Source organism: Gossypium hirsutum, chromosome A10 (assembly GCF_007990345.1).
Source record: "Gossypium hirsutum isolate 1008001.06 chromosome A10, Gossypium_hirsutum_v2.1, whole genome shotgun sequence".
In the NCBI taxonomy this organism is placed as follows: Eukaryota; Viridiplantae; Streptophyta; class Magnoliopsida; order Malvales; family Malvaceae; genus Gossypium; species Gossypium hirsutum.
The window spans coordinates 68780277-68793172 of record NC_053433.1 but is presented as its reverse complement, the minus strand read 5'-3'; the positions used below and the strand labels follow the sequence as shown (position 1 = coordinate 68793172).

Here is a 12896-nt window from a genome sequence, read left to right as displayed (position 1 = left end):
ACCGGATGTACCTGCGTAGAAACATAAAAACTATCAATTTTTTATTTAATTATTCTACCTGATTCAATAACATGGTGACCGTATCTAGATTGAAAACACTGACTGCTCTATTCGGTTTCGTCCTCCTGACTTGCCACTGATAATTATTCAGCGACATCTCTTCTATAAACTCATAAGCTACTTCGGGTGTTTTACTATTCAATGTACCACCAGCTGTTGCGTCGATGAACTATCTAGTTGAGGGATTCAAGCCATTGTAGAATGTTTGAACCTGTAGCCATAAAGGGAGAAAATGGTTAGGGCACCTTCTCAATAAATCCTTATACCTCTCCCATGCATCATATAAGGTTTCTAAGTTTATTTGAACGAAGGAAGAGATATCATTCCTCAACTTGGCCGTCTTAGCCAGTGGGAAGTACTTCAGTAGGAATTTCTCAGTCATTTGATCCCATTTAGTATAGAACCTCGTGGTAAAGAATTCAACCACTGTTTTGCTTTGTTCCTCAATGAGAAAGGGAATAACTGTAGGCAAATGGCATTGTCAGAAATGCCATTTATCTTAAAAGTATCACAAACTTCCAGAAAATTAGCCAAATAAGTATTTGGATCTTCGTCTTGCAAACCATCGAGTTGAACAAATTGTTTTACCATCTGAATAGTGTTCGGCTTCAATTCAAAATTATTTGCAGCAATAGTGGGTCTCACAATACTCGATTCAGCCTCAGTCAGAGTGGGCTTGGCATAATCGTACATAGTACAAGGAGCGGGATTTGGCTTAGCAGGATTCGCAGCAACAATAGGAGGTAACTGATTATTCTAATTATCACCCTTCTCCTCAGTAATAATAATAACGTCCTTTTTCTCATCTACTATACTCTGTCGACTCAGCCTTGCTTCTCTATGATTCCATCGAGTTGTACTTTCAATTTCGCTATCAAATAGTAATGGTCCCGACAGGTTTCTTCTAGTCATAAACTAAAGGAACCTGCCAGAAGCAAATAAAACAAAAATTAGAAAAAAAATTAAACTAAAAATAAAAATAAAAGTACAATAAAAATAAATGGCTAAATTAATAAAAATGAAGTGTTCCTAATATTTTAGTCCCCGGCAACGGCGCCAAAAACTTGATGGTCACTAAACTAACTATAATTACGAGAAAGGCAAGTGCACCTAGCAAACAATACTATCCCTACTATACCGTATCCATAAGGACTAAAAGTACTAGTAATTACAGTTTTTCTATTATTTAGCCGACAAATTGGAGTAATTGTTTTCAATCTAAAATTACTAAACTAATCTAACTAAGAATGCAACAGAGAATGAAATAGGAAATTAATCGAAGATAATCAATGAGATAGACAATAGCCAGGAAAGAATCCATCTAGACTTCACCTATTATTATAAATTTGAATTAAAAAACTTATTCACTTGTCTCTTGATCCGTAGAAATCCCTAAATTATGTTAATATCTCTTTCGAGAGTAAGAAAAACTGACTCTAGGTTGATTAATTGAAATCTCTTTCTAACTAAAATCCCTATTGTCGCACCAACTCGATAGATGGATTCCCCTATTAGATTTGACTCTAATCCGGTAGATTTATGTCGTCCTATTTCTAGGATTGCATGCAACTCCACTCAATTATGCTAGATCTACTCTTAAACAAGGACTTTTGCTCTATTGAAATAAGCACATTAAACTTGAATTAATATCTCAGAAATATTAAAACAAGAAAGAAGCATACATAATTGAAAACAAGAATCAAGTATTTATTACGTAAATCAAAAATCAAATAATAAGATTCATAATAGGTTTCATCTTCCCTAGGTATCTAGGGAATTTAGTTCATAATCCTGAATAGAAACATCTCAAAGTGAGGATAACAACAAGACATAAAGAAACTCAATAAAACTTCGAAGGAAATTAAATGAAGATCTTCAATCTTGAAGGAGATCCACTTCTGAGTTAATCTCAATGGTGTTCTTCGAGTCTTTTCTTCGATCTTCTCTGAGTGTCCCCTTAGGTCTTCTTCTAATTGGTATTTATAGACTTTAGAATGCTCAGAAAGCCTAAAGATTGGGTTTTTCTGCGAATTTGGGAAGCACGATACGATATCGACACGGGCTGGCACATGGGCGTGTGGCCAGCTCGTGTGGAAATGCTCAAGCCGTGTGGATCTTAGAAACAACTCTATTTGTCTGGTTTTGGCTCGTTTTTCGCTCCTTTTGCTCCCAAATGCTCTTCTAAGTATAGAAACATGAATTTAAAGGATTAGGACCATGAAGTTCACTACTTTACATAATTTATCATCCAAAAACACATTAAGAATGTGATTAAAATATGTTACTTTTACATCTTATTAGATGGAAAATAGGGGAGTGAGCTTAGCAGGCTCCATAGACCCTCTACAATAAATCAAATCAGTATTCGAACATACATGTCTATCATGATAACCAAATTGACATAAAAATCCTAATAATAAGATTATTCAGTTTTTGTCACTCTAGACAAACAGAACATTAACACACAATTGCATTCAATTGAACAATTCTACTATAATATCTTTTACAATAGGTATATACACACTTATTACTTCAGTTGTTTCATCATATACTTTCAATGAGAATGTATGGTATGCAACAATCGCATAATATATCATATGGCATTCAGAAATCCTATCCTTGACCACTAGCTCTCCAAATAGGGAGTTCCCCAGAACCCCTCTTCCTTTTCATTCCACAGTTCATATAAATGTAGCCAAACTACCATTTGGTTTGAGGAGCCACTATTCCTTGAAGATAAAAGCCGAGACACGCTACCGTGTGGATTTGGAAATTAGGGTTCTGGGCCAATTTTAGAGCCACACAGTCATGTGGCCGATTTGGGGATTTTGTTAAATTTTACACGGCCGTGTCCCTTACGCACATGGGCGTGTGGGTTTCAAGAATTAGGGATTCTGAGTTTCGGGGTCACACAGCCTGGCCACACGGTCATGTGACAGATTTGGGGATTTAGGGATTGCACAAGGGTGTGTGTTTCGGAACACACGGCCATGTCTGGTGGCACACGGGCGTGTGAGACCCTCATACGGCTGTCACTGCCCTGTACTTTATTTTAGAAAAATTGGATAGTGAGTTACACGGCCTGTTCACACGGCTGTGTGCTACCCTTCACACGGGCGTTTGGAACCCCATATGACCGGAGCACACTTGCGTGTGGCCCTATTTCACCAAGTTTTGATTTTAGGTTAATTTAGTTATAATCGTAACTCTGTGTGTTCCAAACCTCGACTGATCTTTACTGAGGGTAACTATGACTCTGATCTGGGCTTGATATGTGTGATTAATTGTGATTGGTGATAGAATAAGCTTGATACTGAACTCGAGTTATAAGAGTGCACATGTCTGATTTTGTAACTGACTGATAGGATGCAAGTGTTTGCTTTTGATTGACTAATTGAATTGGTATTCTGATTGTGTACATCTGACTGCATTCATACCTATGCATAAACTATTTTGGGTGGGAATTTTCAAGAGAAGGGAGATTGACTGAACTGGAAGTTATTCTTCCGGTTACTGATAACCCCTAATACCCAGAGGGTTGAGGGCGGTCCCAATACCCTAAGGGTCGTGGGTTTTACTGATAATGGTATAGTAGATTACCGCATTGCACTGTACCTGTGACACCCCTAATTTGACCCTAGTCGAAAAGTGGTTTCGGGACCACAAAATCGAGTCATAAAAATAATTAGCCGTCATATTTTATGACTATTATATGTGAATACGAATGTGTGAAAGTTTTAAGCTTTGATTTAGTAAATTGCATGTGAATTTAGTCAATAGGACTTATGTGTGACACTTTTGAAATGTGATAGGTCAAAACATAAGGATCTATTAGTGCATGAAATAAAAAGGGTGGACTTGCATGTCAATTTCCCCCCTAATTAGTAGTGGTCGGCCATGAGCATGAGAGTGGACAAAATGTTATGGGGTGAAACATGTTGGAAACATGTTGTGTTAGTGTGTTATGGGAGAAAGAATATAATAAAGGGTTAGCAATAAAGAAATGAAAAGGGAGGGGTGATGAGAACAAAGTTGTCTCATCCATGTTCCCCCCCATTGCCGTGACTTGAGAAGGAAAGAAAAGAAGAAATCGGTTCTTCTTGGCCGAAATGAAAAGAGGAAGAAAGGAATGAAGCTAGAAAGGAGAGGGCAGCTGCATGTAGTGGAAAACCATGAAATTTGTTTGCTTAGAAGTTAAAATTTTCAAGTAGAAGGGTAACTCTTCTAAACTCTCCCTTGCCCATAGCTTTTCGTTGACAAATTCTGGTTGCATTGTTGATTTGAGCTTGAAGAATATGTGGGAGAAGAGAAGGTTTTCTTTTCTAGTTGCAATTGTTGCATGTCTAGTAGATGAAGAGTTTCTCACTTGTGTTAAAAGAATTTAGTGAATGCTTGTGTTGTTATAATCCATTTTTGTAACTTTGGGGTTGATTGTATTTAGCTAACAAGGTAGGAGAAGGTTGTAGTAGAAAAGGGAAAGAGCAAATTGAATAGGTAGAATTGGTGTTGGGAACCTTAGTGAGCTTTCCTTGAACTTTTATTCTCTTGTGTTTGACAATTGTTGAAAATGTTAAATCATTGTCCGAATTTTACCTTGTTGGTATTGTTCATTGCTGCCCTGCTTATGCTATCTGATTGTGGTATTGATGCTGTTTGAATATTGTGTTGTTAATGACGTTCAGATAGTGGTGTATTTATGTTGTTTTAAGGACTGTTGTTTAGTGTTTTAATGCAGCAAAAAAAAATTGTTGTTTAGACGACAATTAATGTTATCTAAGTGATTGTAAATTTATATTAATAATGGTTGAAGTTGTTAATGAACAAATGATATATAAATGAGCTATTTAGATGTTAAAGAATGTTGTCTAAATGGGTGAAGACTATGATGTCTAAAACTGCTATTAATTGTTTTACAAGCTGAAATTTAAGGGGATTGAATGCCGAAATTAATTGTACATGAAGGTTAAAGTTTTTGTATCCGATGCTTCAATCCAAGCTGAGTGATGGTGTTCGAAAGTGCTCTGCGGCTTTAGCTTAAGAGCAAAGAGGATCAAAGTCGGATAGGGGAAAAAGAGAATGTAAACGAATAGCCGTGGATACCTAATCGTCGACCACTTACGAGGTAAGTTTTAAGTGATCAAACGTTGAGTAAATTCAATCAAATAGGACATAATGAGTTGAGTTAATAAGATATGATGTGGCCATGATATGTCTTAAACTCAAAAGGTAAGTTCATAAGTGTTTGGACTTGGAAATTTAAGAGCAAATTGTAATAATTTGCTTTGGACAGCAGCAGTAACGTGATTTTAGAAAATCACTATAAATTGTTGGCGTGGAATTATAGGCTGAATAAAATATGTAATCAAAGCTTAGTTAGTCTAGTTTCTTATAAAAGAGACCGTGGAAGCAAAGAAATTTCCTATAAAGAGATATTTAAAGTTGTGTGGGACTGTGTCAGAATGACTCCGAAATCCCTTGTTCTGTTTTTAGAAAATCATTATAATTTGTACAAAAATTGTTATAAGATAAAATTTATATGCTTAGACTCCTTAATGAGACTAGTTTCAAATGAAATCAAATAGAACACATTTTGAATTCCGTACAATGAGAAATTTGATTCGTAGTGAAGAGTGGTCAGATTAGTCAAACAGTGAAACAGGGGAAACTTTAAGAAAAATCTGGTATTGATTGGCCAAACCAAAAATTCTGAAAATTTTCTGGATAAGATATGTATAAGTCTATTTTCAGGGAAAATTAACGTCACTTCATTTGGAGTTTCGTAGCTCCATTTACGAATAATTTAATGACTGTTGCTCAGGAAAAATAGCTTGTGCTGATTTGGGATTTTGTTGTAAACCTTAATAAAACCATTTGAGTTGCTTATAAGCTATCGATTAAACATTGGTAATCAAAGTACCAAATCCGTATTAAAGTGAAGCTATAAGCCAGAAATGACTAGTATACCTAGTCAATTTTGTTATGATGAAATTGATGTACAAGTATATATATGTGATAGGGCCGAGTGGCCAATGTGATGAATGTGAAAGTATATATATATGTGATAGGGCCGAGTGGCCAACGTGATGAATGTGAAAGTGTATATATGTGATAGGGTCGAGTGACCAACGTGATGAATGTGAAAGTGTATATATGTGATAAGGCCGAATGGCCAATGTGACGAATGTGAAAGTGTATATATGAGATAAGACCTAATGGCCAATGTGATGAATGTGAAAGTGTATATATGTGATAAGGCCGAATAGCCAATGTGATGGATGTGAAAGTGTATAAATGTGATAAGTCCCGAAGGGCATTTGTGTCAGTACTATATCCGGGTTAAAACCCCGCAGGCTTTATGCGAGAATATTATCCTGATTAATGTCCGTAGGCTTCGTGCTCGTACTATATCCGAGCTTTAAAGACCCGACGGCTAAATGCTAGGATTCAAGTAAGACTTTGATATTGAGTATCTGCATTAAGTTACCATCAAATAAGTATTATGTATTTAAGATGTTCAGGTACGTATTACTTACTCATCGGTGGAGTGATTTCGAGGTGAATTATTAGTATCAAAGAGGTAGGTAAATGTGATTAATATTATAACTCCAAATATGAGAATGATCTAATTGGTAATGGTATGTTTGTATAATAAAGTATGCGATGAAATATTCTTATGTATTAGTGCATATTCTGCCCAAAAGCCTTATGATTTGAGTATGGGTTGGGTTGAGCTAGATGTGCCAGTACAAGGTAAGGATTATGATTTGTAAGCTTACGTATATGTGATAAGGAATATGTTTGGTTCTTTATGTGCCTATGGTAATTTAGTACTTGTCATGTTGAAATACTTAAAAGTATGGATGTGATTATGAACAAGTGGAAAGGATTATTGAAAGTTGAAAATCGATGAAGAATGTGCTTTGGAAATATTTGACCATCTAGGTCATTATTATTTAAAAGTATATATGTGGCAGCCAAGTGTTGCGTTTAATGATATTATAGATCGAGATGAAGCTCTAGATTAACTTCATCGAACAGTTGAAATGAATGACCAATGATAGTGATTGAGAACACTTTGTTTTGCTTAAAACTTACTAAGCATTAAATGCTTACTCCGTTCTTTGAATCTCTGTTTTATAGATTTTGGTTCGTCAGCTATCGGACTCGGGATTATTGAAGTCGAAGTCGCCCACACTATCAAAGCCCTTTTGGTATACTTTTGGTTGAACTCTGAAAATGGCATGTATAGGACTACCCTTTTTGTTGTTGGTCATGTATCCTTCGGTTTTGTGTAAATTTGGATAGCCATGCGAAAATGGCTTAAATATACTTTGATCATAGCATTAAAATCGTTTTGTATGTTGTTTGTCGAGAGGTATGGAAATGTTGGTAACGGTTAGCCATGGGAATGGTCATTCATGATCACTTTTGGTATATGTATGACAAACTCTAGTTGATCCATGGAGGATCATGAAATAGGTAAAGTTTACCTTAAAAATAGATGCTGATAGCAGCAGTGACGTGAATGTGAAAAATCACTAAAAATAGTAGGAATGGAATTAAATAGTGAATAAATTATGTAATCGAACCTTGATGACTCTATTTTCATAGGAAAGTAACGAAATGATCATATGAATAGTATGTTAAGAGATATTTAAGTTTTCGTGAGACAGGGCCAGAACGGTTTCTGGATTCCCTGTTCCGACTTTGTAAATTCATTATAAATTAACCAGAGATAATTATAAGTCATGCCATATATGTACAGATTCCTTTTCGAGTCTAGTTTCTATATAAACAAACGGCATCAGTATTGAAGCCTAGTACAGGGAGATATCCAAGTCGTAATGCGCAAAGGTCAGTGTAGTCGAACCCTGAAACAGGGGAGACTTTAACTAATAAACTGTACTAATTGGCTCAACCAAAAATTCTAGAAAAAAATCTGTAGATGGACATGTGAGTCTAGTTTCAGGAAAAAAAATTACGGAACTGTGTTTTGAGCTTTGGAACTCAAGATATGATTTTTAAGGTGACAGTGACGTAGTTAGCCAACTGCCTAGAAACTTTTAAAAGTGGACTGTGTAAGTAAATTAATTAAGTCGGTTAACACCTTGTGTTCGACTCCGACAACGGTCTCGGGTACGGGGTGTTACAATTTTATTGGTATCTGAGCCACGGTTTAGTCAATTCTAGGACTACCGTAATACGTTTGGGTCTAGCTATACATGCCATTATGTGAATATTTGATAGTGTGGTGATTTCTGACAATTGAAAATGTGTTTATTTATTGTAATGAATTCCGATCCCGATCGAGCTGTAGCAGATGGTATTGAGAGGACTAAGACATGCTTATGATGTGTCAATATTGAGAAGGGTATAACATAAGTAAGTTTTGAGTAATTGAATTTGGTATTTAACTTAAAATGCCATGATATACATGTATGATAGATGAATGATGTCCCATTGTCCTTATCATAATAAGGTTTGAGGAGCCACTATTCCTTGCAGATAAAAGCCGAGACACGCTGCCGTGTGGATTTGGAAATTAGGGTTCTGGGCCAATTTTAGAGCCACACGGTCGTGTGGCCGATTTGGGGATTTTGTTAAATTTTACACGGCCGTGTCCCTTACGCACATGGGCGTGTGGGTTTCAAGAATTAGGGATTCTGAGTTTTGGGGTCAAACAGCCTGGCCACACGGTCATGTGACAGATTTGGGGATTTAGGGATTGCACATGGGTGTGTGTTTCGGAACACACGGCCATGTCTGGTGGCACACGGGCGTGTGAGACCCTCATACGGCTGTCTCTACCCTGTACTTTATTTTAGAAAAATTGGATAGTGAGTTACACAGCCTGTTCACACGGCTGTGTGCTACCCTTCACACGGGCGTTTGGACCCCCATATGACCGGAGCACACTTGCATGTGGCCCTATTTCACCAAGTTTTGATTTTAGGTCAATTTAATTATAATCGTAACTTTGTGTGTTCCAAACCTCGACTGATCTTTACTGAGGGTAACTATGACTCTGATCTGGGCTTGATATGTGTGATTAATTGTGATTGGTGATAGAATAAGCTTGATACTGAACTCGAGTTATAAGAGTGCACATGTCTGATTTTGTAACTGACTGATAGGATGCAAGTGTTTGCTTTTGATTGACTAATTGAATTGGTATTCTGATTGTGTACATCTGACTGCATTCATACCTATGCATAAACTATTTTGGGTGGGATTTTTCAAGAGAAGGGAGATTGACTGAACTGGAAGTTATTCTTCCGGTTACTGATAACCCCTAATACCCAGAGGGTTGAGGGCGGTCCCAATACCCTAAGGGTCGTGGGTTTTACTGATAATGGTATAGTAGATTACCGCATTGCACTGTACCTGTGACACCCCTAATTTGACCCTAGTCAAAAAGTGGTTTCGGGACCACAAAATCGAGTCATAAAAATAATTAGCCGTCATATTTTATGACTATTATATGTGAATACGAATGTGTGAAAGTTTTAAGCTTTGATTAAGTAAATTGCATGCGAATTTAGTCAATAGGACTTATGTGTGACACTTTTGAAATGTGATAGGTCAAAACATAAGGATCTATTAGTGCATGAAATAAAAAGGGTGGACTTGCATGTCAATTTCCCCCCTAATTAGTAGTGGTCGGCCATGAGCATGAGAGTGGACAAAATGTTATGGGGTGAAACATGTTGGAAACATGTTGTGTTAGTGTGTTATGGGAGAAAGAATATAATAAAGGGTTAGTAATAAAGAAATGAAAAGGGAGGGGTGATGAGAACAAAGTTGTCTCATCCATGTTCCCCCCCATTGCCGTGACTTGAGAAGGAAAGAAAAGAAGAAATCGGTTCTTCTTGGCCGAAATGAAAAGAGGAAGAAAGGAATGAAGCTAGAAAGGAGAGGGCAGCTGCATGTAGTGGAAAACCATGAAATTTGTTTGCTTAGAAGTTAAAATTTTCAAGTAGAAGGGTAACTCTTCTAAACTCTCCCTTGCCCATAGCTTTTCGTTGACAAATTCTGGTTGCATTGTTGGTTTGAGCTTGACGAATATGTGGGAGAGGAGAAGGTTTTCTTTTCTAGTTGCAAATGTTGCATGTCTAGTAGATGAAGAGTTTCTCACTTGTGTTAAAAGAATTTAGTGAATGCTTGTGTTGTTATAATCCATTTTTGTAACTTTGGGGTTGATTGTATTTAGCTAACAAGGTAGGAGAAGGTTGTAGTAGAAAAGGGAAAGAGCAAATTGAATAGGTAGAATCGGTGTTGGGAACCTTAGTGAGCTTTCCTTGAACTTTTATTCTCTTGTGTTTGACAATTGTTGAAAATGTTAAATCATTGTCCGAATTTTACCTTGTTGGTATTGTTCATTGCTGCCCTGCTTATGCTATCTGATTGTGGTATTGATGCTGTTTGAATATTGTGTTGTTAATGACGTTCAGATAGTGGTGTATTTATGTTGTTTTAAGGACTGTTGTTTAGTGTTTTAATGCAGCAAAAAATTTTTTTTGTTTAGACGACAATTAATGTTATCTAAGTGATTGTAAATTTATATTAATAATGGTTGAAGTTGTTAATGAACAAATGATATATAAATGAGCTATTTAGATGTTAAAGAATGTTGTCTAAATGGGTGAAGACTATGATGTCTAAAACTGCTATTAATTGTTTTACAAGCTGAAATTTAAGGGGATTGAATGCCGAAATTAATTGTACATGAAGGTTAAAGTTTTTGTATCCGATGCTTCAATCCAAGCTGAGTGATGGTGTTCGAAAGTGCTCTGCGGCTTTAGCTTAAGAGCAAAGAGGATCAAAGTCGGATAGGGGAAAAAGAGAATGTAAACGAATAGCCGTGGATACCTAATCGTCGACCACTTTCGAGGTAAGTTTTAAGTGATCAAACATTGAGTAAATTCAATCAAAATAGGACATAATGAGTTGAGTTAATAAGATATGATGTGGCCATGATATGTCTTAAACTCAAAACGTAAGTTCATAAGTGTTTGGACTTGGAAATTTAAGAGCAAATTGTAATAATTTGCTTTGGACAGCAGCAGTAACGTGATTTTAGAAAATCACTATAAATTGTTGGCGTGGAATTATAGGCTGAATAAAATATGTAATCAAAGCTTAGTTAGTCTAGTTTCTTATAAAAGAGACCGTGGAAGCAAAGAAATTTCCTATAAAGAGATATTTAAAGTTGTGTGGGACTGTGGCAGAATGACTCCGAAATCCCTTGTTCTGTTTTTAGAAAATCATTATAATTTGTACAAAAATTTTTATAAGATAAAATTTATAGTCTTAGACTCCTTAATGAGTCTAGTTTCAAATGAAATAAAATAGAACACATTTTGAATTCCGTACAATGAGAAATTTGATTCGTAGTGAAGAGTGGTCAGATTAGTCAAACAGTGAAACAGGGGAAACTTTAAGAAAAATCTGGTATTGATTGGCCAAACCGAAAATTCTGAAAATTTTCTGGATAAGATATGTATGAGTCTATTTTCAGGGAAAATTAACGGCACTTCATTTGGAGTTTCGTAGCTCCATTTACGAATAATTTAATGACTGTTGCTCAGGAAAAACAGCTTGTGCTGAATTTGGGATTTTGTTGTAAACCTTAATAAAACCATTTGAGTTGCTTATAAGCTATCGATTAAACATTGGTAATCAAAGTACCAAATCCGTATTAAAGTGAAGCTATAAGCCACAAATGACTAGTATACCTAGTCAATTTTGTTATGATGAAATTGATGTACAAGTATATATATGTGATAGGGCCGAGTGGCCAATGTGATGAATGTGAAAGTATATATATATGTGATAGGGCCGAGTGGCCAACGTGATGAATGTGAAAGTGTATATATGTGATAAGGCCGAATGGCCAATGTGACGAATGTGAAAGTGTATATATGAGATAAGACCTAATGGCCAATGTGATGAATGTGAAAGTGTATATATGTGATAAGGCCGAATGGCCAATGTGATGGATGTGAAAGTGTATAAATGTGATAAGTCCCGAAGGGCATTTGTGTCAGTACTATATCTGGGTTAAAACCCCGCAGGCTTTATGCGAGAATATTATCCTGATTAATGTCCGTAGGCTTCGTGCTCGTACTATATCCGATCTTTAAAGACCCGACGGCTAAATGCTAGGATTCAAGTAAGACTTTGATATTGAGTATCTGCATTAAGTTACCATCAAATAAGTATTATGTATTTAAGATGTTCAGGTACGTATTACTTACTCATCGGTGGAGTGATTTCGAGGTGAATTATTAGTATCAAAGAGGTAGGTAAATGTGATTAATATTATAACTCCAAATATGAGAATGATCTAATTGGTAATGGTATGTTTGTATAATAAAGTATGCGATGAAATATTCGATGTATTAGTGCATATTCTGCCCAAAAGCCTTATGATTTGAGTATGGGTTGGGTTGAGCTAGATGTGCCAGTACAAGGTAAGGATTATGATTTGTAAGCTTACGTATATGTGATAAGGAATATGTTTGGTTCTTTATGTGCCTATGGTAATTTAGTACTTGTCATGTTGAAATACTTAAAAGTATGGATGTGATTATGAACAAGTGGAAAGGATTATTGAAAGTTGAAAATCGATGAAGAATGTGCTTTGGAAATATTTGACCATCTAGGTCATTATTATTCGAAAGTATATATGTGGCAGCCAAGTGTTGCGTTTAATGATATTATAGATCGAGATGAAGCTCTAGATTAACTTCATCGAACAGTTGAAATGAATGACCAATGATAGTGATTAAGAACACTTTGTTTTGCTTAAAACTTACTAAGCATTAAATGCTTAC

At 36.0% G+C, this 12896-nt stretch overlaps 1 non-coding gene across 1 annotated transcript; it reads left to right on the top strand.

Moving 5' to 3' along the window:
* The first annotated feature begins 287 nt into the window (after positions 1-287).
* On the top strand, positions 288-394 carry LOC121208993 (small nucleolar RNA R71). Its single transcript, XR_005904111.1, has one exon. It is a non-coding gene; the product is annotated as a small nucleolar RNA R71 (small nucleolar RNA).
* Positions 395-12896: the final 12502 nt, after the last annotated feature.